General features: G+C 47.2%; 1 protein-coding gene across 6 annotated transcripts in view; it reads left to right on the top strand.

The window, feature by feature from the left end:
- The window catches only part of MAP2K5 (mitogen-activated protein kinase kinase 5), a 1,998,137-nt gene that overhangs the window by 603,917 nt on the left and 1,368,039 nt on the right, over positions 1 to 26,181 (top strand). The gene's annotated exons all lie outside the window — the stretch shown is intronic.

Genomic DNA, 26,181 nt, shown 5'->3' with positions numbered 1-26,181 from the left:
GGTCTCGGGGACCGTAAGGATGAGCTTTCCACAATCAATCCCTTCCTTAACTCAGGTTCCACCGACCTGGATTGTGAGGCTGCAAAATGGCCTCTGTGGGTGGTCCCGTCTTGCAAGGCGGCCTGGGGCAGGGCCGCCAACCTATCCCTCTACCTCACGCCAGAGTACCTCTCCTCTACCCCTTATTAACAATGGCCAACTATATTACTTCCTAATCCTAATAAACAGTTACCCTGCTTAGCATTCCCCTAATACCCCAACTCTCTACCTCCCTCTACTTAACATTTACCCTACATAGCATTAATTACATATGCACATAACCATTCATACATATACACAACCTAAAACGCTATCTCACAATGTGCTGCAGTCAGTCTCCCCTTCACAGTACCTTTCAGGTCAGTCATTGTGTCCCCAGTTGCATGCTGGGGGTCCTGTTCACTGATGACGCAGGGTGAGTAGATGGTGCTTGGCTCCAATAGTGCTGGAGTACTCTGGCTTGACCCCCCCTCTGGATGTCCCTCTGTTCACATATAATGGGGCCCTGGCCCCTTGTCCCGCTTCAGGGTCACACCACTGCCCGCGCTCTGTAGACTGCCCTGGGCAGCCCCCTATGCACATGGGGACCGCCCACATTCAGCGCTGCATCTGCGGTTGTACTCATGTTTAGGGTTGCCCCCGTTTGCTGGGGGACCCACCCAATGGCCCTGCCATGACCCTCAGTATGTATATTATTTTAGAATGGGCCCCATTGGGTGGGCGCCCTTCCTGACATAATCGTGGTGACCCGCAGCATATTTCAAGTTCAAAGGGTGGGCCCCCTTGGCTGGGGGACCCACCCGACATCACTGCCGCTGCTGTGTGCCATTTCTTATTTTCGGCAGCCTCCCCTTGCTAGGGGAACACTGCTGTGCTAACTGCAATGCTCTACGGCATCCTGCTAGGCAGCCCAGGGCTTTCTTCACCCGGACCGCTCAACAGAGCGACATGGGACTATGCCTCCTTTTCATCTGGGTTGACTGCCGACGCCAACCCAGGGCTTTTGATATGATGTGATGTGGCATTTATAACGTGCTTGTACACAAGTGTTTCTAGGTACAGTAAGACCAGGAGCGGGGGAAACAAAGGGAGGACAAAATAACGATCTTACTAGGCCTTGTGTCATTCAGATCTCGCAAATCCGGGGAAGAGGGAAGGGCAGAAGTGCCAGGGGGGGAGGGGAAGTGCAGTTAACTCAGTTGCGGGTGGCTCATAAGTGCAGAAACAGACCCTTAAGTGCTGGGGAGCCCAGAGGCAGTGCAAGGGTAACTGAACATGCAAGTGCCTGGGCGAGAGTTGAGAGGCTGACCAGTGCGGTGGATGAGCAGAGAGCTCGAGAAGTAATATGTTTTGGAAGAGAAAGTTGGAGGTGGAGCGGTGCCAGGCCCCAGAAAGCCTTGTGGACGATGCAGAGGGTCTTAAAGTTGATCTTTGCAGCCACGGGGAGCCAGTTAAGAGATTTCAGAGCTAGATATATACGATCCCTGGGCTTGAGGCTAAGCCCCAGTCTCGCAGTCCTGTTCTGGATAAGTTGTAAAGGTCGAAAAGTAGAAGCAGGAAGTTTTAGAAAGGCTTTGCAATAGTCCAGCCTAGAGAGGACCAGAGCTCTGGAGACAGTGAGCTTCTGGCGGAAATTGAGAAAAGGCTTAGAGACGTCAGTTGTGAAGAGAGAATGAGAGGGTGGAGTCTAAGATGACACCAAGGTTCTTCGCCTCACAGGAAGGAGCAGTCAGAGGGCCCATGGTGGGTGGCCAGAGAGAGAGAGGGGAAAGGAGGGAGCAGGTGTGCCAATTAGGAGGATATCAGTCTTACTGGCATTAAGGCAGAGACCATTGGCAGAACACCATTCCTGAATTGCGGCCAGACAGTCTGGTATGAGGGAAGAAGCAGAGGTGGCTGAGGGAAGCCTGAAAGAGAGCGGAGTGTCATCCGCATAACGTTGAAAATTGGAGCAGAAAGTAGCGATGCAGTGGGCAAGAGGTGCCAGGTAGTGGTTGAAGAGCCAGGCAGAGAGGTTAGACCCCTGGGGAACACCACAAGGGGGGAGGGAGGGGGAGAGAGAGAGATAGAGACCGACCCCCCCCCCCCGAGAGACTGACCCCCCAGTTGGACTTGAGAGGGTCGGTGAGAAAGGTCAACCAGGCCAGGGCCTGATCAGTAATACCAAGGTTTTCATGTAGGATGGTTGACCCTGAAAAAGCAGAGGAGATTAGGGACAAGATTGGAGTGCAAGTCTTCACAGATGTTCAGGAGAGCAGTTTCCGTGCTTCTGGCAGCTCTGAAGACAGACTGGTGGTCATGGAGGCAAACAAAAGATTAAACTGTGAGACGGCCAGCTTTTCCAAGAGTTTGCCCAGGAATGAAGTGATGGAGATCAGGTGATAGTTAGCTGGAGAGGAAGGATCGGCCGCGGGCTTCTTTAGAAGGGGGTTGCACAAGAGTGCTTAAGGGGGGAGGTTAAAGTACCAGTGGCAAAGGAGTGATTGCAGAAATCGGCCAAGACTGGAGCAAGGGTGTCGATGTGGTCCATGATGGTTCTGGCTGAGCAGAGGAGAACCTGCTTTGACAAGACTTTCATAGATCAGACTTGTCTAGAAACCTCGTCAGGTGAAGAAGGGAAAAGAGGAGAAAGGAGGAGGAGAGACTGCCTCAGACAGGCCAGGAGTTGAAAGGAGGAGGTAGAGAAGGTAGAGGAAGAGAGAGTGGACAGGATGTCCTGAGTTTTAGTTGTGAAATGAGAGGCCAAGGCCGTGGAGAGGGCCTGGGGGGTGGGAGAGGGGGGGTCAGGAGAGGTGGAGACTGCAGCAGAATTGGCCAGCTCCTTGCAGATTTTGAAAAGTTCAGCCGAGTTGCTAGATGCCACAGAGATGCAGGCTTGGATGTAGGTCCTCTTTTTAGAGAGGACAGAGAGTCTGTACTGCATTTGGAGCAGGCGGCATGCCAAGGGGTGTGCCCGATGCCCCTCACTTCCTCTTCGCCGCTCTACACCTGTGTTTAAGGGCGGTGAGGTCAGAATCGTACCAAGAGTTGCACTTGGATTTGGACTTCAAGCGGATCCTCATGACAGGGACAAGGACATCCATAGTGTTAGAGATGAAGGTCGGAGACAGCTGTGCCAGGGTGTGAGTCAACCAAAGGTGCGGGAGGAGGAGAGAAAGTAGCAGCAAAAGCCTCAGCTGACACACGCTTCATGGGTCGGATGAGTGAGAAGGTAGGTGGCAGTGCTGGAGTCGGCTTGACCTGCGGGGAAGAGAGAGAGATGTGGGAAGAAAGGAGAAAGTGATCACTCCAAGGGAGAGGAGTGGTGAGAGGGTTGGAGAAGGGGAGGTCTGAGGAGATCAGAACATCCAGGGTGTGCCCTGCAGAGTGAGACAGGCCAGAGTGAAGAATGTATATACATATATATATATATATATATAGGGAGAGACAGAGAATCGCAGAGGTTGTGAAAGAGTCGTGAAGAAGGGCTTGTAGCATCTAGGTGGATGTTAGTCTGCAAGGAGAAGTTGAGAGGTAGAGGCAAGGAGTGGGGAGGACAGGTCAGCCCACTCAGAGATGAAGAGGGCGACCTGGCCAGGTGACCTATAGATAGTGGCCACAGCGAGAGAGGGGCCAGGAGAGAGAGTCTTCAGACCAGGCAGTACAAGGAGGAATAGTGCTGCATTGGAATGATAGAAGCAGGGATCCACCCCGGGAAAATCAAGGCTACACCCCCACCTTCATCTAGAGGCTTCGATCTTCACCCCTCCATGCGCTTCCTCTGCCCGTCTCTGCATTCCCTCCCGGGCTACTCCTGACATACACAGCCCGAGAGGATTTCTTTGATGACAGGCCCACCTTGCTGGCCACAAGGGGAGCCTTCGGGGGCACGGCTGGGCAGCCTGGTCAGTGCCGCCCCCCCACACGTGTTCCTGGCTGGGCTGTTCTTGATGGGCCCGGGCATCCACTGCCACGCTGGCCTGGCCAGGCCATTAATGTCGATGAGCCTATCCAGTCTGCCCCCCCTCCCAGGTGGGCCGACAGGCGCCACAGCCCAGGGGTGGACGAGCTGCCCCTTGCATATCGGCCCGGCCGCCATGCTCATAGTCTCTGGAGGGTCTCTGCCATGCACCGCCCAGTGCTATTCAAAGGATTAATGCCCCAGGTGGCCGCTCGAGGGAGCGACCACCCCACCGGGTAGGTCTCACTTTCTCTCTCCCTTTTCTGTCCTTGCCAACTGTCTGTTTTCAAATCCTTCAGGATTCTTCCCCCTCCATTTTTGGGCAGGGGAGTTCTTTTCAATTCTTTTTTTTCATTTTTTTATTTTTTTCTTTTTTTTACATTCCATCCAGTCCATGGTAGACTGGAAGCTTTGGTCCACAATAAAGCCTACACTCACAGACAGAACACATAAGTAAAACGCACTACACTACACTTTCTAAATAAACCTTTATTGTCCTGGTGTCTGTGTCTTTCTTTCTGGGTGTTCCCTCAGAGGCCCAGCATGGAGCCCCATTAGCTGTGACCCATGGGGCCAAGGGCTACACTGGCATGGGGCAGGATATACTTAATGGTAAACTAGTCACTTAGTCAAGGAGTAATGCGTATGTGCTGGTAAGGCAGCCTCCTCCAACACAGGGGATGGATAAGAAATACTTGCTGGTAGGAGTGTGCTTTCATGCCCAGAAGCCTGGTTGGGTAACTCACTGCCAGAGGGCAAAACTATCTGAGCAGAAGGAATCCAGAGGCTCAGAAAGCAGCTAAACAACCAGGTCCTTTAGACAGACCCTTGCACCCATCCCTCCAGATGCGTTTTGGAAGACTTACCCCTTTTGAGTGATACATGGGGGCTATAGCCCCATTTGGCATCTATTCCCTCAAAGACCTTGTAGGAAATAAGAACTAGTAAGCCAACTAGAGGTTCTATACATATTGAGACAGGGGGGGTGGCGGTATCCTCCAGAACCTTAGTAGATTGTGACCCTAGCAATTGCTTTATCGCCTTTCTAGCCACCATTTAACCAGCTCAAGCCTATTTCTATAGGTAGAGTGGCAGGACCAAAACGGCACATGAACGACTAGATATTTATACTCAGTTCATTGTTTTTTTTAAAAAAAAAAAAATAATAATCTTTAGCTAAACGTAAGTCCTATTCTACAAAAGAAAATGTAAAGGTGCTCATCAGGATATCTAAACAATATAACAGTCAATATTGGCCTGTTGAAGGAAAGAAAACGCCTATCTTGCCCTACTGCTATGAGGGGGATTCTATACCTAACAAACTCAAAATAAGGTGCTTGTCGAAAGTCCAAAATAAATAGTTCTTAGTCCAAACCCTGTGAGCTATCTGGCCCTAGCACTTAGTTAAAAAAAAAATAAACTTTAAAAAGGGAGTCTGGCGCAATGGACCCTACCTCCTTCCTGCTCCTATATGTATATATCTCCCCATATTATCTTTATATTGTATTAATTTACAGCTGTATGGATTTACTTTTCCTACTGCTTAAGTAGCTGTATTTGTGCCACATACCTCTATATGTAATTATTGTGTGTACTACCGATGCTGTAACAATGAATATGCATATTCTTGTAATGCACCCAGATTCCTTAGGGTGGGATGCGCAATATAAATAATAAACAAACAAAATAGCCTGTCTTTGACATTTGCCTGGCCCAATCCCTTTGATCTTTTCTCAGGAAGGCTTGATTATTAAAATGTTGTCTTTTTCTCCCAGTGGTTCTGCATTATTCTAAACCTTAAGTCCATATGGTTCCACCTTCCAAGGAAAAAGTGTTCTTAAAACAATTCCACCATTTCCAACTTGGTGCCTGACAATTTTGTTTTGTGCTTAAAAACTGGAATCTTCCAGGTTCTCTCTCTCCAGTTCTGCACGTTTTATTCTGAGTTTCCTGTTATCCCCAAAGTCCTCTGGCCCTCTCACAGGCTTACTTTAGCAGGGCCTTGGTGGGCGTTTACCCTTTGGGGTTTTCTTGGCTCCCATAACCCTTGTGGTTTTCACAGCCGTGACTCATACTGTGTGTTGGTTCTTGGGGCTCTCCAAAGCCTTCTGGCCCTCTGAGACTTGCTTTAGCTTGGTTTTGGTAGGGGTTCTGCCCACTCGGGTTTATCTGGCTTCTGTAACCTGTGTGGCTTTCCCAGCCCGAATATCACTGTTTGCCCCTCTCAACGGAGTTATCTCTTCGGGAGCATTTGCTTCCCTTCCGCTGCCTGGCTTGGCAGCTGATGCACTTCTCATGCAGAGCTTTGGGATCTGGTCTCTCGGCTGCAGTCTGGTCCAAGTGTCAGTTAACGGGCCCCAGGTCCACCACGGCTTTGTGTGTTCATGCCACCAAGACGGTCGCTTTGCTGTCCCTGTTTGTCTTGGCCCTGGCTACTTTGCCGGTCATTACACCAGCCTTTGGGTGTCTTGTGAGCAATTCGTTTGCTCTCCACGCTACTGCTGGCTCTGCCACCTAGTGTTGCTCCAACCCTCCAGGACTTCTCCGCATCAGAGGCTTGCCTCTGAAAAGGATTCTCTCTTGGCTTCTAAGTTCCTTGTGTTATTATGTAAGGCATCACAAATAAAAGTGGTGTATCGCTCCTTTTTGACTGTGGAGTTCAGGTGGGATCGAACATTACCTGAAGCCAAAGAGATTGCAGAAATGTCACTACCAGGGGAATCCAAAATACAAGGAACGGTCTTCCCGATTTCCATGTAGGCCGAATAGTGTGTTCTGGACAGAGAAGCCCTTGTAGGAATGAGAGTCCTTGTCCCCAAGAGAGGAGTCTTTTACAGTGAGGGCCTATTTCCCAGACCCCTAAGGAGGGTTTTGTTGAGTGGGACCACCTCACTAGCCTCAAAGGGGGTGGCTCCCTTCTAGGGAGAAGGGACGAATAGTCCAGATTTGTCTCACTCGACTCTAGGGTGCTTCTCTTGCTTACTCCCCACTCAGGGGTATTTCTCTTGGTCACTCGCCACTCTGGGGTTCTTCCCTTGCCCACAATACACTCTGGGGTACTTCTCTTGTTCACTATCCACTCGGGAATACTTCTCTTGCTCGATCCTCACTCTGTGGTTTTCTCTTGTTCACCCCTCTCCAGGATCCTTCTCTTCTTTTCACTTTTCTCTTCCCACCTCGCTCTCTCGTGGAGCTACTTCATTCCTGAATGGTCGAGTGTGCTCCTTCCTGCTCATCACAGAGCTACTTGCTTGACTCTTTAACTGGGCTCCGCGCAGGCTGATGAGGCTCAGCTTCCTCGTTCTTGCTGTTCATTCTTGGCAGATTCGCTTACATGACCTCTCAGCTGGGCTCTGCTCCTGTCCGTCTAGGGTCAGCTCCCTCACTCTTGCAGCCTTACGTCTGGTCAGCCGGTTACTGTGTCCTGTAGTACCTTCCTGGGGCGTGTCCATCTTCATCATGCTGACACAGACATTCTCTTTCTCCCCCGCCACACCTCCTTTGATCTCCTTCACTGGGTTGAACTTCACAGGGCATGGTGATAGTCTCTGATGATTGGTTGTTCCAGGGTAGGGAGACTCTTCCTAGGGAGGGTTTCGTTGCTTCTCCTTAGTTTTCACAGGAGATAGGGCACAGGCACGGTCAGAAACCAAGTCATCCAAGACAGAGTTTCTACAATCATGGTAACTAACAGTCTCTATATACCTCACAAAGGTGTTGGTAATGGGGGGGAGGGGTGGTGACCTACATCCCTATTGTGGTCTCTTTCCGCTAAAGGTAGTCCTCTCCAGAGGCATATTGCTTACCCTATCCCCTAGGGGTTGTTGGGTGTAGCGGGCGCACCTCCCTAGTCACAAAGGGGGGTGGCCCCCCAGTGGGGCGAGGTGACGATCTCCCATTTATCACAGTACGATCAACCGAATATGAGACAGAAATGTAGTTCCACACCTTTAATTATAAGCAATTAGATGAGGTTGGTGGTGTAGCGAACCAGAAGGAGGCAGACCAAAAGAGGACATTTCAAAGGTGTTTATTTTTAAATGATAAAGGGGCTCATTACGAGGTGGGAAGTAATGTGTCAGTAATTCGCCTCAGCGGAATTACCGCTACTGCCATGGTGTCAGGTGGAATTACCGCTGTATTACAACTTGGCGGGAATGCACACTCCCCATTGGCAGTAACAGCAATTCCGTCCAGACGAAATTACCGTTGAAACTGGCTCCATGACGATGATTCTGCTCGTATTCAGCGGAAATTACCTCTACCTCCGTACATTCAGTGCTAATTCTATTGGCGGAAATATTGTCATCGCCGGAACGGGAAGCACAGTGGCAGCTGTTTTGAAAAACTCAATTCCGTCTGCATCCAACTCTAGCTGTAGCCATCAAGACCCACAGGTGAGTGAAAATATGTCTCAGGACAAATCAAAGGGGAAGGTGCCTGACCACAGGCTCAGGAAGCAAACGTTCAGCGAGGCAGAGCTGCAGGTCCTCGATGATGTGTTGACCCATGCAGAAGATCTGTATGGCACCCGGCATCACAATACATTGGTGCAGCAGATGGCTGCCATCTGGGCAGCCATCAGTGACAATGTCACAGCTCTGGGCCAAGTCCCACGGGATGGTGAGCACTGCCGGAAGACACTCTTGTCCAGACATCGGCAGGAGTCATTGGCCAAGGGATGGCAGACTTTGGACCCCTAGTCCTGATGCTGTTGAAGGAGAAGGCCAGCTCCATCCTCACATGGAGGAGATTGCAGTAGTTGGGAGTGCGGAGGCCGTAGCCAGCAACTAAGTTGGTTCTTTTTCATTTGAATGCCCCTCTCACCCCCGTTTCCTGACAATGCACTGGCCAAATGACCACCCTAAGCATGTGTCCCTCAGCATAGATGGGCCCAATGGACAGCGGAAGATGCCACTGCATGTCAGTGGGCTGTCCACACTCAGCAGACACTACCCCCACGTTGCAGTGGCCATATGCATAGGCCTGCAATCGACCATACCCCTCAATCCACATGTGTAGGATTTCCCTCCAACATGTAGCATGTGTGACTAGCAAGCCCACGTATAAGTATGATTCATGAGTAACAGCATGTCATTGGTCAATCAACCGGTTCAGAGGAGGATGCAGGCCCATCCACACCCCATGGCTGGGCCTCCGGGGCAACACAACAGCCACAACCCCCTGCACCGCCCAGTGATGGGAAGGGAAAGAAGAAGGGCAGGATCATGACACCAGGGCCCAGCAATGCCACCCCTGGCACAGCAATCGATGGATGATGCAGCTGCAGGTACTGCACCCCCGGGCACCTGCAACCGCCCCCTCAAAGGCCGGTCACTGTGGCCGAGAGAAGGGAACCAAATGATGGCAGGCATGCAGAAGACACTGTGAATGCACCCGCCTGGCCCATGATACCCCCTAGTCACCTGAGCGGGACACACATCCACTTGGTCAGCGTGGCCAGGAGTCAGAGGGTGACGGCGATGGCTGGAAATATGGCTCACTCTGTTTCAGCCCCAACCGCCCCCATAACAGGATTATATATGGAAAAGGGTGGATTGCGCGCTGAGAGATGTTTGTGGACACACCGGTCCAACACCTTAACACCATCCATAACTGTGTATAGGGCGCATCACGGAGGATAGTGGGGGCCATGGAGCTGGACCGATGGCAGTCGGCTACATCATCTTCAGCCCCTATCTGTTGTCAGATGGAGGGTGAGAGAGATGACTGAGAGCAATCTCAGCCTTTGCTGAGGCAATGCAGGCCAACATGCTTTTGGCCATGCATCGCGAACCAGGGGCCTGAGTCAGACCAATCCACTGTCACCCCCCACAGAGGTATCTCTGCCCAGCACACCAAGGCACCGCTCTGTGCACAAACTGGCTCTAAAGGTGCTTGAGGACACTATTAAGGGCAAGAGGCCACGCAAGTGACGGTACATATGTATATAGTGTGACGAATCCTGATATGCCGTCACTTCTCCCTGAGGGGTAGTCCATTCCCATGAGGCGAGTGTGGTGAGGCCGCTACCCGATGAGTCCTCCCGAGGGTGGGGCACAGCAGGAGGATCTCATGGGGAGAGATTCTCCCTCTGGGGACAAGGGAGAACATCTTAGGAGAACGCGGTATGCCAACTCTCCACCCACACTCTGCATACCTTCCTATCCCATAAGACCCAACTCCATATCCCATACTTCCATATATATCTGTAGGTCTGAAAACGTAATAACTACTGAGATGAGGAAGAGCAGGGACCATCTACAGGGGAAGAGGTGCGTGACGAGGAAGAGCAATGGTGAGAACTTGAATGAACAGTCTAGTCTTCTGTTCCCGCTTACGATAAAATCGAAAGGAGGACTTACCTTGTTGTCAAGCCATTCCTGGAGGAGCTATGAGCGTGGGAACTGGCGCAGAGGACAGAAGGGGAGGGGACCGGGACGCTGTCGAGAAGGCAGAGGCATCCCCATCCAGTCTGCTGTGGACAGACTGACTGGAAAGCTTGCGATGCAGAGGTCCAGACGTGCGAGGAAGCTGGACCATGTGGTCTAGTGAAGTTGCATTCAAAAAGGTCTTCATCTGTTCTCTCACAACAAAGTTCTATAATTCACCCCTTCACACTCCTCATGAGCTGTATCAATTATTGATAATGGATTAAACTTAAAGTTCTGTTTATTTGAGGGATTCTTCTTCCTTTTTGGTCTAACTGTACAGTTCTCTATATACTATATCAATGGGGTGCTCCCAACCCTGTTGCTGCTTGATAGCTAATTCCGTTCACTTCGGGTTTCTACCAACCTGCTACCAGTACTAGGGTCTCCATGGAGCACCTGTCCTGTTTCTGCTTCTCTCTTCGGCTTGTTAGGGCTGCTCCACCGGCTCCTCAGTTAACTTCTGGCTCTCTCCTCCATGGGGGTACCTCTCTAACGGACCCTCGGCTGCTAAAGGCTCTAATAGTCATTGTGTCTCAGCACGGACTGGATGCTTTGTTCCTTGGCAGGATTCGCGTGTCCGTTAGCTGGCACCCAGAGCTCCCACCATGAGTTAGCTTGCACTTTTCAACCTTAATCAAACAGTCGTTACTTCATGCCCTCCCCCTCTTCCTCTCTGATCCCCAGATAAGGCTTATAATCTATGTCCCACCTCTTCTCGCACTAAGGGTTAGTGCACCCCTTTTTACTCAGGGTTACCTCACCCCATATCACAAAAAGGATAATAACACCCGTCTGACTGAGAATAGATGGGTTTCTCCTCCGATTGGAGGTAGGCCAAGGATTTACATAATAAATGGTGCTGTGAGAAACCTGAGGTTGTCTCCCTAGCTAGTCCCCGGGGATCTGACATCCAGATGGCCAGGAGAGGGCCATCGCTATTGGATCCAGTTCCTTCGGGTGGACAAGCGAGGGAGGACCCACCTGGATGGGGGTCCTCGGGGAGTGTAACACTGACGGGTGAGAAGCTGTATCCCTCTTCGTTTAACACCTTTTCCCCATTCTCTCACGTAGGACATTCCAAACCACTGAGCCCCTTTTCCCACTGCGAACACTTTCGCAAAACACAACGGACTGACACTAGAGCTGTTTACCTGACATGTACCCCAATACCAGGGTCAGGCAATTGATCAGAATCGCACACAACTGACAACCCTTTCCCTTCCCCACAGGGATAAAAGGTTGAGCCAGAGAGCACAGTACGAGCAATGCAAATACAGCAAAGAGCACAACGAGACGGCTCATAGACAGCAGTTCAAACAAAGGAGAAAGGTGGCAGAAACCGAGATGGTGGTGAGGAGAGAAGAAACCTTGCCCTTTCGTCCCCGACCTGCGGAACCTTCGTAAAGGAAAGTCTAAGGCTGCGAACAATAGCGCAAATGTCCTGCAGCAGTGTCCACGGTACACGGGGAAAGCTTATGCTGAGGCTCAGGAGCGACGGAAGATCCTGCGCCTGTGGTACCGGCCTGGACTCCACAAACCGAAAGCCAAGTGCTGCAATACAGCCGGTGAGTCGAGGGGAGAAACGCTGAGCACAGGGCTGTGATGAATAAGACTCGCAAAGTGGCAAGTTTAGAACCAAAGCTATTGAACTTTGAACTGTTAAAAGTGTGAAGGGGAAACCAGCTGCAGAAGGAAAGCAGGATGACACGGTTGCTAATTCGAGAGACTCTGGTCGAGCACCCATTGGAGAGCAACTAAGAGTACCAGAAGGCTGGCGAAATAGGTCAAAGTGGTCATATAGAGGGTCAAGCAAAATCCCTGTACAATCAAAAGACTTTGATCTACAAGCACTGTGATAGAAAGGGAAGTGAATCCCATAGCGAAAGTGAACATTGAGAAACCAAGGGAATTGGCTCTCGTTAAAGTCAAGAGAGATCCGGACCAGGCCGAGGGAGATTCGAGGGGTGAAGCCAACACCCCAACGGAATTGTGAAGTACGATACAAAAGAGTCAGCCCAGAAGAGGGGGACCCAGGGGTGAAGTCATCACCCTATTTGTACTGTGGATACAAGTAAGAAAGGTCAGCCCAGAAGAGGGGGTTGACCCAGGGGTGAAACCATCACCCATATGGAACTTCAGTAACAAACTTTCATTTGTTAAAGGAAGCTTTTTTTTTTTTTTTTAAATTATCTGAACACATTATGCCTGAAGGCAAGATACTTTCTAAGGAAATGAGACTTGGCCATCAAAAGTCCTGAGAACTGTTAATGCAACTGACATCTCCACCGACATAGCCAGAGCCAGTACTGGCTCAAGGCTAGACTATTGTAATGTACTCTTTTTGGGGACATCCTCAAAAAACCTGCAAAGTCTACAAGTCATCCAGAACAATACGCTCTGCGCAGCTCAAGGCATCACCAAAAGGGAGTGAAAATCAGCCTACTGGCTCCCAATAAAACATTGACACTGACCCACAAGTGCATCCACCTCTCTGCACTGGACTACCTATCACAAAGGATCCACCTTCCAAAAGGCCAACAAGAACACCCTATGCTAACAGGCTTTGCGTACCTATGTAAAAGAGAGCTAGAGCAGGTGGCGCTAGCTTCCCTTAACTTGCACCTTCACACTGGAATGCCCTATCTCCTACCCTTCGAGGCAAGGTATCCCTCCTGGCATTCCGGAAAGCCATGAAACTGCGCTCCTCGCCTGATAGAAGCAACAATCACCTGCTCAGCCTGATAAGCTTCAAATGTATTTATTTATAAATCAACTATGTACCACAATGTATCAATGTACAACGTGTAAATGCATTTCCCAGCTGTACCTACCCTGAAACTAAGCTCCCCGCAAGTAACAGTGCATTGATGCCCAAGGGCTATTGTGCGCTATGCAAATGTAATAAATAAAATAAATCTCGTGCTAGAGAAGCCTGAGGCTATACTGTGCTCCAACAAATCCACTTTACCCTGTGCTCAAAACTTGGGGAAGGGAGTCACAGGTTACTGCCTCCTGACTTATTATTTGAGAACAATCCTTTCTTTTCCTAGAAACTTAACCCCACACCCATTGTATTTAGCATTAGGAATTGGCAATAGGTTTTGTTACTATAGGTCCTTTTACTTGACACGACACAACTAGGGCTGCCTTATTTTTCATTTGATGGTCGACACGCGTCACCATCTTAGATTTAGGTTTAGATTAGGCATTTCTCCCAACCCGCATACCACTTTTCATTGTTCAATAAGCACCCTTGAACTGTGATCACTTGTGTCTGTCTTACTTGTAGTTGTCACCATGAGCCCCTCACAGTGCCCTAAAGTCTTGTAGGTTTGACATCTAAGATTGCATGGTTATCCATACCTTGCCCCCTTAGAGCCTTATCCCTTTTCCTAATCCTCTTGCTGCTGCAGTCCTGGCTCCCCTCCTTGTTTTTCCAGTCGCTTTGCTTTGAATTCCTAGGATTGTTACGGTTTACTTCTGCTTGATGTTGGCTCTCCTGCTCTCACGCCTGCCTCCATGTCTACTTCAACACCTGCTTCGATGTTTACCTCATCACATGCCTCCTTGTTTGGATGCAGGCCATACCTATCATTGGCCATGTTTCCTTTGTTTTTCTCTTCCTTCTGGTGATTAATAGCGCTCAAGTGTCCCTCTATTGTTAAGTGGGATAATGGGTCATCCGTTAGTTCTGCGTTGGCCCCAGTGCTGAAAATGGAAATAATGTACTTTGGAAAACCATCTCGTGTGAGGCTTTTGGGCAAGTGGCCAGAGGATGGAAGCTGGGCTGCGGGTGGAGTCATAGCAGCCAATTGATTTGCTTGTAAACATTATTTAAACATTTCCCTGTTTTAGAAATAAAATCCAGGAGCTGCAACGCTTCCAAAAATAGTTTGAAGCGGGCTTGGAAAAAGTAGGGCAAATGTGAAAGGAGACACATGCATCTCCCATCAAGAAATAGAAACGTGCCTACAACTCAAACCCCTTGGACCATTCCTGTTCCTACAATTGAGGGGAGTCTTGATGGCCCCCAAATGGAACGACAAATTACAAAGAGAACTAACACCCCTGGAAAGAATCTTAAGTGAAGCCCCTCCACCAAAGGCCTCATCACCACGCTATACAAGACCCTCCTCTGCAATCATCGGAAAAAGGAAGAAGCACTTCAAAAAAGATGGGAGAAAGATCTGGTCCCCAAGATGAATGACCACCTATGGAAACAAATGTGTACATCAGCCCACAAAACCTCCATCTCTGCTCAATACGATCTACGCGGCTTAAAACTCCTACATAGATGGCACAGCGATCCAAGACACCTAGACAATATGTTCAACCAAAACAGCCCCCAATGCTGGAGAGAATGTGGGGATCAAGCAGACAATTGTCTCATGGAAAAGAGGTTTTAGCATGGATCAAAAGGATCGACGGAGTAGAGTGCGATCCTTGACTAGTCTTATTCGGCCTGGAAGAACGGGAAGACTGCTGGGTGAGGCTCCCCCACATGCCACACTTCCTACTGCTAGCGGACAGGGTCTTCATTACCATAACCTCTAAATCACTAACGCTCCCGACAGACAGTTTGGGCGCGAAAAGCCGGAGAAATATGAGATGGAGAAAATTACAGGGGCGCTTTATGATATATCCCCAAGCAGAGAAATGGAATGGGCTCATTTGCTCAACATCTACGAAGAATGAACAAACCCATCAGAAGCAGGATGCCCAACTAAAACACATGTAGCCCAATTCCTACAAACGTTCAATGCGACTCGTCTCGTCTCAAGGGGGGAGGGTTGGGAAAGGGACTATTAATGTAAACTCGAGACAGTTTTCAAATGCATGAATGTATTGATGCAAGAGCAATGAGTTTTTTGTTAAAAAAATGTTTAATAAAAACAACAATTAAAAAAACAAATTGCCCTGTTTTATAGCGATGACTTGAAACACGCACAAATGAGACTGTAAACCAACCTGACAACATATACATTGTTACAGGAACATGTTGAGTAAAGGAGTATAATTGTAGCCTTTTTCCTCATCCTGAGGGCAAGTCCAAAATAAGCAGCATGCAAAGTAATGTGTGCCTAAAAATATCTTCTCCTGACTTTAACAACTGTATTATTCATGCTGAACGAAAATAAATGCCATGATCACCTACTTTTAGTCATTGCTTGACGCAGCATGAAACTTTGTGCACCCCTCCTATTCCTAATCCCGAACATTAGCAACACTTAGAGCCTGATTCACAGAGTATTTTCCAATGGGATTGTGCCATTCTAAAACGATTCTGTGAATCAGGCTCTTAATGTCTGTGTCGCTGCTGTGTCTGGAGCCATCTAGCGTTAATCACAACTTAATATCCTAACTTGCAAACAAACTAAATCAAACACAATTCATCTAACCCGGATTAAGTCACCAAATGCTCTGAACAGCTGATCACCTGCCTTCAGTGTTGCATGGAGGCGCATGGGCTTTTGGTGTCCTGGGAACAGGCAGATAATTGTTGCCAGAATCCAAATTCAGGGAAATCAAGCGCAAAAGTTGCATTTTTTGGCCCAAGATGTGAAAATCGCTGGAAGGCAATTTGACCTGAGAGGAAAATCTTGCCTTTTTCATTGTTCCACACTGGGTCCCTCCCACCTCTGCTCTTGTTCCTCCCTGGCCAGTCTGAATCATGCCATACCAACCAGACATCCACGCTCTCCGCTATCCACAAGCTCCACTCTGCTGGCAAGCTCATGTGATTAACTTGCACCTCTTCCTGTCAACGAGTGGGTGCCTGCTCTGTCTTCCTTATGTCTCCTGCATGTCAGGCTGCTGCAGTGCTGGTCCACTGGTTTGCAAGGACCTCTACAGGTTTCCACCTGGGTTTGGCTTTCTCTACCTCAACCTTCAAATAATAGCTGTACCCCTAATTCAGAGTATTTGTTCCTAGGATCAAATCGGATAGGCCTGACTTTAGGGTTTGCGCCAAACTGCATGTAGGCATTGATAAAATGTCTGAAAAGTAGTGGGATGACGGGACCTTCAGGAATGGATTTAACATCGCCCAACAGCCTCCTTATACTGCCTCCAGAAATCGCACAGTTCTGGGCTGCAGAAACCTTTCTAGATCTGGTAACAAAGGTGATGGTTTAACATCATTACAGAGGATACTGGCATTCTGCAAACTGAGTCTATTTTGCAGTTGTTAACTGAAATTACAGTATACTGAAATTGTAAACTGGTAAATTGGGAGAGCACTGAAATTGTGTGTGGCAGAGCTTTTTCAGCTGCTGCTCCGGTCTTCTGGAATTCTATTTCCATTTCTCTGAGGGCTGTGCTGCTCATCCCTTTTAGAAAAACCTTGAAAACCTTTTTGTGAAATTTTTGAGCCGTCTTCTTTTTTTCTACCCTGTTTTTTCCTCACTTACCGGTTTGCTGATTCTACTGTTATGAAGATCTGTAGCTCATGGCCAGGATACCTTCGGGTCTTGGCATCACTTTATACATTTCTTAACATAACATACCATAACATACATTGGGATAATGCACAAGATGGGGGAAAATGCTAGGATTGTTAAATTTGCAATAGACTGGTATATAGCAAACTGTCATTATTCCGGTGGTGTCAAATTGTTTGATCCATCGTTGTGAAGTAAAAGCAAGGCAACACCATTTGGAAATGAACAGATTCTTTTGAGTAATTCAGCTTTTTGTTCTCCTCATGAAGGGACAAGGATGTTATCGGAATTCATAGAGCTTGTATTATTACCAGACAGTCTTTCAAGTTTTGACTACATAAATGCTGGTCATTGGAAAAAGTCCCATTTAGGACTGATATAAATGTTGAGTACATATTCATTTGGTCTCACCTGCATCTAGCAAGGTCTAAACCTTTCCTTGATTAATCACATTTTTCATGAAAAGGATAGTGTGTTAAAAAATGTTATTGTCCCGAACGTTTGGGCATGTGTTTTTCATCATACTCTGATCGATCTTAAACGACTTTCCTATGCATCTTACTTTAGTTTTCCTCATTTTTACACATGCGAAAACAACGGGTTAGGCACGGCCATCTTGCGCTAATCTTATCCGTTGATCCATCGTCCTAAGTTAGTGCCCTTGCAGCAGTAAATCAGACCACCCTCTCCTGAAGCTGACATCACTAGACGCTTATGCCCCTTTTCACAAAGCCAGTGCACTTCTCGTGTCAAGGTTCTCTGTGCGCAAGCTATTGATGCGTCTCCATGGAAAGAGTTGGATGCCTCTTTCCTCAATAAGTATAAAGAGACCCCTTCTCATCAGACAACATCAGAGTTGCTTTTTCAATTTTCACTCTTTTTTTAGATTGCCTGTCTCTCGTTTCTGCTCTATTCAGCTACTTTCTTAGAACAAAGCCCATGCAAACCGATACACTAGCATTACTATTGATTTAAATCGTTACTTACGTTTGATTTAAAAAGTTGTATAATGGCAGCAATACAGCCGTACCAGTACGAGCGGGAGTATTCTGAGGAGGAAGTAATTGAAAGAAAAAGATGCAGAAACAATAGGGAATCGAATGATAGTTTGGAAGATGAATCACCGGAGCATGAGCCTGAGCCTAGTTGCACAAAGACGTTTCCACCTGGTGTACCTGCAATCACTTTGAGGCCATGCCAACCGAGGTGGTGAACTGCTGCTGCGAAGAAAACTCTGGATGCTTGGCCTTCATATCAGGAGAAGACACACCTCCACTATGCGTTAATGAGCTGCATGACTTCAGGGCTGTCTGCCTCACAAGGTCCGTGTTGAGGATAATGATGGTGCTTATGCACAAACTTCGTGCCAGAGTTCGCCCTCGCAATCCAAGTAACGAGTAAGTTTACTCTTGGTGTGATGTCATTTTGACCACTGAGGCGAATAATATTTTGTTTGTCTCCTCCCTTGTCGTAACTTTGATTGATCATTGGCAAATCAATTTAGTCTTCAAATTGGATATATTTCTATTGCTGTTTGCAAACCGGAGTGTTCATCGCTTGCGTGTGTTTCACTTTCAACTAAGAAACAATATTTCTCTATGGCCCAAACCGTTATGGATTGAATGGGTGTTAACTTTTGTAATGTGTCTAGACTCCAAAGCCCAAATTAATTTATCAATAAAGTAACGTGTGTAAGGGCAACTATGCAATAGAATTCAGGATGCATTTTCAAGTAAGAGTGGAACACTTATATGGTTAATTCAATTACAGTATGTATGTTTCTCTTCCACAGATGGTACAGGCTGGTGGCCTACCGTTCATTTACATGGTGGCTTTATGGGAGGCTTGGATTCCGTGTTCGAGTAATACCTGCCTGTGTCGTTGGAGCCATTCATGCCAAATTCCCTAGTGACAGCGGACAGTCCAGGGGATTTTCACACGCTGTGCTGCAACCTCAAGTATACAATGTGTAGTTTGTTTGTGCAATCAACATCACCAAACTAATAAAATACAAATGAGCATATACGAATAGTTGTTTACATTTTTCAGTGAATCAAGAACACGCTCACTCGTATGAGGGACATGAAAGAATGGTTGGTGCCCTTTTGCGCTCACCTCGTCCGCAACAATTCATCCCCTCTCCATTATACCCCACTCCAGTACTGGGTGGGTGGGAACGCTCAAGGTGCCAAACACCATGTACTCTTCAAAAGGTACGTTCTGCATGGTGACCATTGTTCTCATGGCCTCCCAAGATCCAGTGTCTCCAGACTCCCCTCAGCAACACCCTGCCCTGGTAATCCACATAAGTATGTCTCTCTTCAGCAGTATTCCGGGCCTTTTGCGCTTGCCTCATGCCCATCCACCCCCCCCCTCCAGTATCAATGTACCAGCATCGCTGATGACATCATGAATAGGGTGCACATTCTAGCATTGCATTGGTGAGGGGCCTACGGAACAGTTGATACTATATGGGAAACAAGATAATTAGCCGCCGTCTCGCTGTTGCTCTATTCGCACACCTGGGTCAGCTGGGCTCATCTACGCGCTGTGAAGGTCAGGGCAAGGGAGCACTCCTCTTTCTAACTAAACTAAACCGGATCTGATAATCCAGAAATAAAGGCACACAAAATCTTTCATGAGTCGGGGTTATCAGGTCGCATGAGCAAATTTATTGGCATTCTAACCTTTACCCTTTTGGATTCTCTTTGATACCAAACTTTGCACCCAGGTGCCGACTCCAAAGGTTTGATCTGACATCTGGCCCGCTTAGGTCCTCATGAAATAGGTAGACGTTTGTTGTTTTTTGGAAAAATATATTGCCACACAGGATTAGGTCTGTGGTGGGGGTCCTAGACTGATCGGGGCGCTGGAGGGTCAGATGGGTATCCCCATGAAAGGAGCTGGGCGGTCGGAGCTGGTGGGCTCTGGACTGGCAGGGTGGTGGTTGAGAGGGCACGGGCAGTTTAGTGGAGATGAATGTGCACTTGGCTTATGACTTCTCACTGTCTCACGCTCTTCGTAGAGCACATTCTTTCGGAAATAATACTACAGGACTGTAACAAGGCATGGCTGGCTTCCATGAGAACAGGGCTCACGCAGAGCTGGCAAGGGGGAGGCGATGGTGTGGGCTGGCTGTGCGAGGCACTGGGGATGATGGATTAGAGCTGCATTTCTACATAGAGATGGATTTTCCGGCCTGGTAGAAAAGTCGGCGTTTGGACTAGTTCAACATGGTCTCTTATGGCTGAGCTGGGAGCTATAAAGTATGGGTCATTTTCTATGGGCTGTAGTGCAACAGAATGCAGCGGGGTGGTTACGCCTCCCACCTTGGTTGTCACATATGGTATGTTTCTAGAGTGACGCAAGGGTGGAGGCAAGGATTGTCTCCTTACCAACAACGGTGACCATTGTTCTCATGCCCTCCCCATACCCTGTGTCTCCAGGCTTCCCTCTTCAAGACCCCGCCCCGGCAATCCACATAAGTGTGTCTCCCTTCTGCGGTGTTGCAGGCCATTTGCGCTCGCCTCATGCCCATCCATTCTCCTCCAGTATCAATGGCATGTCACACCTTTGGCCATGCGCTCGCAAGGGGGCTGGGTGGGTATGAACGGCCAAGGTGCCAAACAGCATGTACACTCCAAAGGTGTTCTACACGGTGACGCAGTGTCTCCAGGCTCCCCTCAGCAAAACCCTGCAACAAACTTGTCACACATTCACATACACACCCACTTTTCTAATCCTTTATAAACACCTTGACATTTTACAGGAGAACATCTCTGTTCCCTGTAAGGTATCTGTTTACCGTGCAACTTGTTCCCCGGATACTTGCTCCCCTGCTTGCTCAATCTGCTTGTTTTTTCGTCCAGGTAAGGGTGGTAGGTCACCGATTTACTTCTCTATATTCATTGATTGCTGATCTGAATTTTGTTTTCTATTTCCACCTATTGTACCAAGCATTGTAATGTTCATTTCGCTCAATGACTTCACCGTTGTCTAATGTTTCAAGTGTTTTGATCTTGAAAAATAGCACATTGCATCAATGTTCATTGTATTAGAATGGAATCTTTCATGGTTGTTGTTTGTAAGGATGCTCCCTTTCGATGCCCGAAAGTACATTCAATGTAAGACAGTTTTCGCCGTGTTCATTCGACAAGGTTACACAGGTTTTTTTACTTTGACTAAAACAAATATTGCATAGAGATCTGTAATATAATTACATCAATCGCATGCATAAAGTATTATATTTAATTCTTTATATAGTTTTATACAGATCTTAGACTTTTAAAGAATGGCTGCTTGTATGGTTCTCGGTTGCCCTTCTACGAGCCATGCAAAAAGTCTGGGCATGGTCCTGCATACATTCCCTAAGGAGATTGATTTAATAAGAAAATGGATGAAATATTGTGGTTTTCTGGTGGACGAGATTGAAAGTAGAGCCCAGGATGTCTTGAAGGATGTGAGGGCCAATCTAGACCGCATCTGCAGCTGGCACTTTACCGACGATATGTACGAACAATCCAAGTACACAAAAAAGTCGACTCAGAATTCTTCGTAAATTGCTTCCAAGTGCAATTCTAACAGTGTATGCACACGCTGCCTCCGGTGAGTCCTGCATGATGAATTAGCTGTGTTTTTTTATGTAGGACGATGGGCTGCATAAATAGGTACTATCTTTGATCTCTCAATCTAAATCTGGTAACGTCATGACCGGATTTGTGCTTTCAGTGTATACTTACTTCAAAAGTGTCTTACTAAAGTTTCCATAGCTACCAGATTGTATTATATTTTTACTGTACTAGATTTCTCTATACATCGGTCCCCGCTTTCTTGAGCCTCTAATAAATCAAACAACTATGACCATTAGAAAGCAATGCCAAAGTGCCCTTTAAAAGTCACATAATGTTTTCATAATCGGTTGCTTGACATGGCCCTTTTTTTTTCGTAGAGCACAGTGATGGAAGCACAGACCCTCACAAGTGACGAAACCACTGACCTGCCCAGCGTCCCAATGGTGAGTCCCACTGACATGCACAAAGTGATATTCTTGTGCGCTGTATCTGCCCTCATATCTAATACAACTTTAATTTTCCCTTGTACCACTTTATGACAATGCATGGAAAATGAAGGAGCAAGATTCTGCATCAATTTCTATTCCGAAGTCAACATCATGTACACTTGCCTATCAAGTAATTTTATTGTACTTGTCCTTTACGAGAATTTGCTATGCTTGCAATTTGAAATTAACTGAAAATGTTTGTGTGCTATTGGTTAGTAACACTAAGTGGCATTTATGGGTTTCTCTCTATATGTACCATAGTCTGCGTCTGTTTGTGTCAGATCCATTTAGCTGTTTTCATCCATACTGAAACAAGTACTGTTACAGGGATGCTGGAACTTTGACAACAATCAACTTCATCCATTGCACCCGGTCCAGAGTATGAGGTTTGCGTACTTACAGTTCCCTTGCAAGAAAAAGTAAATCCTCCCTAATGCAGAATACATTTTAATAAAAGTTTGAGGGCAACATTACACTCAGTATGTTTTCCACGGTGATCTTTGATCAAGTACATGTGACATCTCAGAAGGTTATCAGGTGAAATCTGAAATGTATATTATGACTAACATACACTGTATTCAAGGCTATGTGTGTAAGTGCTCTGTGCGAAGAAAGATTTTAATTTCCAGAATGATAGACATTTTTTTAATGAATATTCGATTCAAGGAATGTACACAGCGTTGAATTAGAAGAGGAGGCACGTGGACAAGAAAAGAATCCCACGGTTTAAAAGAAAATCAAGAAAACAAGGCAAACAAACAAGTTTGTTTGGTAGATGTTTTTAGACTGGCGTTTTATTCATATGTTTTTGTTTTTAAAGTGTTATATGCTGTTTGTGTGCGATACATTGAGCATGTTTTTCAACACATCTCTTAGAGGCCCAGAAGGAAGAGAAGTATAAATACACAGACAAAATGAAACCAAATATGTTTCTTGCCAAACAGATTTCACAATGGAGCAACTAATATTTGAGGCACAGCGTGGTCCAGTCAATAATCAGACTCGTGATGCTTATGCCAAATGTCCGGAAGCTGAATCAAAACTGATCGGCGAACCCTGCGAAGTGTCCATGGACATTTGCTACCATGTGACAACTTGACAAGATGAGACTGAATGCAATGAAGATGCATTGCAATTCCTCGCAGACCCCTTGACACAATCTACACCCGTCAAAAATGTTCCACCCAAGAAACATTTGATTTTATCTGTTTCTCCAATTCGTGTGCAAATATCACAACCTGAAATAACAGAGCCTGAAGTTTCAATGCAATTGACCGAGGAACTTGTTAAAGATCTCGACTTAAGTTTTCTGAGTTTTGGCGATTTGTCCACCACAGCCGACTCGCAAACCACATCCATGCCGAACGATTGGCTATTGAAGGAGCCAAAATACATTGTATTTGACAGCTGCCTGCTAGAGATGATGAAATGTGTCAATACATTAAGGGGGAACATATGCGGGGAACCATTGGTGAATGTATCTTGTGGATTACAAGGCACTAACCTGAAAATCCAAGCCAGCTGTGTCCACCTCCATAGTACATTTTCATGGTCCGCTCAATCTATGCTGGTCAAGGTCTGAGCTGGAAATCTACTATGTTCAGCAGCTTTACTTTTGAGCTGGTCTACTTTCAATAAGATTTCCAGTTTCTGTCAATCTGTGGGATTTGAGTTCCTTGCTGAAACCTAGTTCTTCAAATATCAAAGGGAATTCTTATTCCCCGACATTAGTGAAGCCTGGAAAAAAACAGATGCCAATCGAACGCACATTCTCTGGCAAACGTTTCTGGCTTGCTGGGTACAGTGTGACAGCCCGGGATTTTCAGCAAAGTACTGCACATGCCACTTTAAAGACATGGAAAGTAAAAAAATTGAGTTCAGATATAGTGCAGGTATCCGAATGTACATCTTCTGTGGCCATGGAGAAACGTGGTTTCATCACATCCGTCGAACATCCTCAATCGAGGGGAATGCAAATAGAGCTGATAGCCACTTACCGGCCGTGCGAGAGCAGTTTCCACACATTTGTCATCAATTCGATGTATGTCACATTGCCAAATAAATCAATAATAAAATTGCAGCTGCTGGTAGAAAAAAGGGTTCTGAAGAAATCTTACAGTGGTGTCAGTCTGTGATATGCTATGATAGGTTAATTATAACGTGCCTAATACCCAGAGGTTTCTAAGCGCTGTCCCGGGGATCAAACCCGTGGTGCTCAGTGTCGTCTTGTTTCCAAGGCAACTACATTTCCCCTGAGCTATCCTCCCGAGACAGCAACCATCTTTGGTGGAGCTCCAAAACTTGTGATGGGTCCGTTGAAATTCTACTTGAAAAATGGCATTCATTGATGCACCATTGTTCCAACGTACACTCATGGACAGAAAACCAACATTTTCACGAATGGGCACATGGACCTTTATCCGAGGAGCAGAAACGCAAAAAGTGGTTGGTGCCATGCTCACCTCCCCACAAAGCTCTTGAGAAGATAGTGTATGAAAAACCGCTTTCAAGAGACATGAAGGGACTCACAGAACTCTGTCATACCGGAGAGTTGGAGGTGTGCCACAATATGTACCTAAAGTACAGGCCCAAAAGGTTGCATTTCGGCATAGAATGTATGGAGGCCAGAAAAAAGACTAGCTGTACTTGCGCACAATGAGAACATTGGGAGGGGACAAGCGAAAACTGCAGAACAATACGGGATGCTTTTGTCACGACCCTCGCCCAAAACCCCCTCTGGCAAACCCTTTGGCCAGGTGGAGTCAGGACTCGGGCCTCTAGAGCCTGGCATCCTCTTGAAAAGCCCTCATAGGGCCAGTCCTGGCGCCAGGCTCATACACCATGAAAAACAATGTGCTTGGGAACTACTTTATTGTATTGTCAGCCAACATGGAGGCATCCACATAGCTTGGTTCCTAAGAACCAAGCTATGCGGTCTAGTGTTTTGGGTGTGGTAGCCTAGGGACTACTTTATCTGGACTATTTTGTTGGGGCTATTTAAACCACACCCGAGCAAGACAACATGATTTGCGTTACTTTGCAGCTTGCAACGTGACGCTCACCGTGTCCAGCTATTCCCTCGAACCTCGGAGAAGCAGAACCTGCAAGGAGACAAAAGGAACATTACCAGCAGCATCTTACCTGCAGTCTTCATATTTAAACACTTGCAGCTACTGAGAACAGCTTCCTCGAATCTGCACGCCTCCCGGACAGAACGACCTGAAAGAGGAAGATAGAGGCAACATTAAAGAAAGCAGTAGAGACATTTACAAATTGCGAACTGCTCAAAAAGGCTTACCTGGCTGGTCGCCTCTCGGCTGGCACCACTCCGGACATTCCACTCGCGCTGAAGAACACCGCGACTTACAAGGAAGGAAAACACAGGTTAACAAAGGCAAGACTTTGCAGCGCTGCGCATAGCGCTTGCTTACCGTGTCATAGCGCTCCTAATGCGCCATCATTTACCAGCGGTGCTCAACCAAGCCAGTTCGCCGCGCTGAAGCTCCGCATATCCAAGGGAGAAAAAAGAGGCATTTTAAACAAAGAAAGGCATGCAGGATAGCAGCAAAACTAAAGAACAGCAATAAGACCTACCTGAACAATATCAAACGGGCCAGCGTCAGTGAAGTAACTGGACCGCACTCGCCCATGAAAGACAACGCACCCCTGCAAATAAGGCAGGACGGGGAGCACGCCTAATTCTACCACATGGTGAGGAGAGGGCGCCAGAGGGACTGAAACCATACGGGGGTGGAGGGAGGATGCTTACCCCGGTCGGTCAGTCTTGAACACAGTCCTGTATTTTCAGGCAGAACCTTCCCCGCAGACCACATCAGGGCAAAGCTGAAAAGCATACCAGCGAGTAACCTGGCTGGGTGGCGTCCCTGTGGATACCAGGTGAGCGTAACAGCTTTGTTACCTCAAGGCCTTCACAAAACAAAGAAAACAATGGGTGGCTAAGCCAATCTAATATGAAATGGAATTCGAATTTGTGAAAGATTTGACATTGAATGTGTTGGCCATACATACTCAAGGAATCAATCCAGATTTTGTTCCTAGGACACATACAGTGCCACAAAACATAGCAAACGAGCCTTGTCCAACTAAAGATGTACTTTTGGAACAGTTGACTTCCTGATATAAATAATTTGTAGCCGTCTTCACAATCTGCTCACAATAACATTTTCAATATGTTCCCCAATGTTTGTACATTGTACATCAACAATTCAATGCTATTACACTCAATTTCAATGCTACAAAAAGTATTAA

This window comes from Ambystoma mexicanum, chromosome 11, assembly GCF_040938575.1.
Source record: "Ambystoma mexicanum isolate Mex_15411 chromosome 11, UKY_AmexF1_1, whole genome shotgun sequence".
Lineage (NCBI taxonomy): Eukaryota > Metazoa > Chordata > Amphibia > Caudata > Ambystomatidae > Ambystoma > Ambystoma mexicanum.
The sequence above is the reverse complement of the archived record's forward strand: the minus strand, read 5'-3'. Positions and strand labels throughout refer to the sequence as shown.